The sequence below is a fragment of the Podarcis bocagei genome (assembly GCF_964188305.1).
Source record: "Podarcis bocagei genome assembly, chromosome: 11".
Lineage (NCBI taxonomy): Eukaryota > Metazoa > Chordata > Lepidosauria > Squamata > Lacertidae > Podarcis > Podarcis bocagei.
In genome coordinates this window covers 56,334,206-56,338,393 of record NC_138136.1, presented here as the reverse complement: position 1 = coordinate 56,338,393, position 4,188 = coordinate 56,334,206, and positions in this window count along the sequence as shown.

Sequence of the window (4,188 nt, the reverse complement as noted above, 5' to 3'; positions counted from 1 at the left end):
CCACCACCACCATCATTATTACATAAAGACCATATCAATTTTATACCTGATGAATATTGTTTTGCTGGTTTTGGAGTTTGCCGGGATGGGGGTTTTTGTCAGGAATTCCTTCATTGCTAGGGGTTGGCATAAATGACGCTAAGAGCTCCTCCCAACCCTAAAATTCTATTATTTTATATATTTTATAACTTGTGGTTTGTTTGTTTTTGTCTTCTATTCTTTTTAAACCTTGCACTCTGTTTCCATGACTTTATGCTGTGAAGCAATCCATACTGTTGTTTAACAACAAATTATTACATAAATGCAATAGATACAACTATCAAACAGATAAAGCCAGCAGATTCTGCTAATTTTATCTGTATTTTGATTATTTTATGATCAAATGTGAATCAAAAGTTAGCAATGAAAACAGGCAAAATTTTGATTAATATTGATTAATATTTCCTACCATTTTAGAAGGGTTTTTTTTAAAAAAACTAAGTATATGTAAATCTTGCTAAATAAGTTTTTTTAAAACACACACACACACACACACACACACACACACACACACACACAGAGAGAGAGAGAGAACTAGAGCCTTGACTGAATGCTTTCCCCAGCTGCCTGAATCAAAAACGTACTTCCACCGCAGAGCACAGATCTTCATTTCCACTTCCATTGCCATTGATGCTCCTGATGTTGTACGGACTAGAACCCTTAGCCTTCTCCAAAGACCCTGCTGTGAATAGACTCAATGGCATTAGAGAGCAGGCCCCATCTGTCTGCCATCCTAGCGCAATTGGATTTCATTGCCTCCCTTTTGTCTCTCTCGCTTTGGAGTAGATTTCTGAAAGTTTCGCAGCCGAGCAATTACTTAATGTTCTAAATTACTATCAAGAATGCGCGGGCCGGACGAGTGTTCAATTGCCAGGCACTGTCGGTTCAGGAATCATCTTATTATTGTTATTATTACTGAGATCTTAAGTATGTTGGAGGCGGAAGGCAAATACATTTCAAGCAGTCATTCAGCAGGGTTTTTAAAAAAACCAGGCGTACAGATTGCATCTCCGAGGGCTCCTTTGAGGTTCTTCCTTGCTCTTTTGTTAGGGCAGCATTAAGTGGGTATAGAGTCTGGAGGAAGCTATTCTGCTATTGTGCTAGTTTTAAATAGGGCCTAGGAATACTGCCTGATACAATTTGATTAAAAGCTGAACCAGGATATATATTTTTCTCTCTCCGAGCTATTCCATTTCCAATTTCTGCAGGGCTTCTTTAAAATAATAATAATAATAATATTCCTACACACAAGACCTCTTCAGTGAATATATAACTCATTGTGTGTGTGTTGTGTGTGCGTGCGCCTATGCCTGAAATTTGAACAACTATGTAGTTGTTCAAAAGCCAAATGGGGGCATGTCTGTAGCTCATAAAAAGACGGGAAATTGTTTGAAGAGCCATTTGGTTTCATCTGTCATACCCCCCAACATTTCTCCAATGAAAATAGGGACATCCTATTTCTAACAATAACAATAACAATAACAATAGTTTTACTATTTATACCCCATCCATCTGCCTGGGTTGCCCCAGCCGCTCTGGGCAACTTCCAACATATAAATGATAAAACATTAAACATTAAGAAACTTCCCTATATGAGACTGCCTTCAGATGGCTCGGGGGTCGCATAGCTCCAAACCCTCCAACATTTCTCCGATGAAAATAGGGACGTCCAAAGGAAAAGAGGGATGTTCCAGGATCAATTCAGAAACTGGCACAGCTTCTGTAAATCCGGGACTGTCCGTGGAAAACAGGGACGCTTGGAGGGTCTGATCTGGTTAATTCAGCTGAGATGTGGTCAAAGACGGATATTATGAAACTGTGGATCCTGCCTTAAGGTGGGTTGGACTACTATTCTATGAGTGTGTGTGTGTGTTTGTGTAGGGGGCTTAATCCCTAATGCAGCAACAAATATCTACGTTCACACACAAATTGCATGGGCAACATGAGAACACACGTCCGCAACGATTTACCAAACCATTTCTGGATGTGTCTTTTCGTTAGGATGTTGGCGAAATTCACATGTAAAGGCAAACCTGCCTAATGTGGACACTCCAAAACAATATGTGAACTGAAACACAGCGATCCTTCAGAACTCACACCTCACCGAATACGGTGACAAAGTTCTCCAGTCGAGCAACATGCACAAAAATGCTTATAGCAGAGAAACACATTGTATTTCGAAAAGTTGCTTTGTGTATATTAGTCAAAAAATGTATACAAATATGTGTATATTAGGGTAAATTTGTACTTGAATACTGATGAATTATCGCTAGGACTTTAAAAAACCCACACACAACTGATGCGGAGAAACTGAGCAAAACCAGAATTAACACATTAGCCCATCCTTGCTTATGGTACAAATAGAATTGAACATCATCTTCCTCTCAGAGCCATCAGTTGTAAGGCAGAAGTAGTTGCCTTCGAACTTGGCCTATTTATTTAAGCTTTATGTAGGAGCTGGCTGTGAGTCCTGCAATAAACCTGTTCCCTGCTTTGCCTGGTTTATTGTACCTGGCCTGGGACTCCACCTACAAAGGCTCAGGATGTCATCCAACATGCCAGTGTGGTATAGTGGTTAAGAGCGGTAGACTCGTAATCTGGTGAACAGGGTTTGATTCCCTGCTCCTCCACATGCAGCTGCTAGGTGACCTTGGGCTAGTCACACTTCTCTGAAGTCTCTCAGCCCCACTCACCTCACAGAGTGTTTGTTGTGGGAGAGGAAGGGAAAGGAGATTGTTAGCCGCTTTGAGACTCCTTCAGGTAGTGATAAAGCAGGATATCAAATCCAAACTCCTCCTCCTCCTCTTCTTCTTCTTCTTGAAAATCAGGGCGTACCATGCTTTTGGTGCAATGGTTTCGTGGGAGCCAGCTGACTGGCGTGAGAGTGCAGCACAATCACAAGCACCAGAGTTGGCTGCAAGCACTAGCTCATCCTCGACTTTTGAGCTTGGCAGTGACACTGATGGAGGAAGTGGGGTGAGGTCGGTGCGGTCCACCCCGGGTGTCACCCCTGATTGGGGGTCACATCACCGTGCTGCCTCCCTGGGACGCTCACCATGGGCAGCACCCCCTGGGATGGCCGCAACATATGGTGCCCACCTGGGCCACTCGCCACTCATGGCTAGCCCCACCCATGGGTACACAGAAAGTGCGCTGCTCCAGGTGCCAGAGCAGATAGCTCCGCCTCTGGGTGATGATACTGGAGAGGGGGGAAACAGGATCTTCTGGGATCAAATCAGAAGCCGGGATGGCTTCTGTAATTCCAGGAATGCCCTGGGAAGGTATGTGTCATATGTCGTGAAAGTGTCCAGAGATGGGCTTTATAGGTCAAATCCAGCCCCCCTGAAAATGGAACCAAGGAGGTGTACTTTTTGTGGGATGTAATCCATATGGTTAAAGCTATGGTTTTCCCAGTACTGATGTATGGAAGTGAGAGCTGGACCATAAAGAAGGCTGATCGCCGAAGAATTGATGCTTTTGAATTATGGTGCTGGAGGAGACTCTTGAGAGTCCCATGGAGTGCAAGAAGATCAAACCTATCCATTCTGAAGGAAATCAGCCCTGAGTTCTCACTGGAAGGACAGATCCTGAAGCTGAGGCTCCAATACTTTAGCCACCTCATGAGAAGAGAAGACTCCCTGGAAAAGACCCTGCTGTTGGGAAAGATGGAGGGCGTAAGGAGAAGGGGACGATGGAGGACGAGATGGTTGGACAGTGTTCTCGAAGCTACCAGCATGAGTTTGACCAAACTGCGGGAGGCAGTGGAAGACAGGAGTGCCTGGCGAGCTCTGGTCCATGGGGTCACGAAGAGTCAGACACGACTAAACAACTAAACAACAACAATCCATCAGTACAGTCAAATGCAACATTCCTTATTTCCCTAGACTGGGCACAAGCAGGGGGACATCCAGTCAGTGTAGCTTCCTGTTCCACTGGTCTGGAGCTTCCTTCCCCTGCATGTGACCTGGGAGATGGGCATGGTTCCGGCTGATTCCACAAAGAGCCGAGTCACGCAGCCATCTTCTCAGTTCGTCTCTCATTCTTCTCTCTGTTGTCTTGTTCTCTTTTTTGCTTCCATGCTGCTCTCCTGCAGCCGCTTTGTCTCAATGTAACTTTGCTGTCTGCTGGCTCTTAGCCAGCAGCACATGA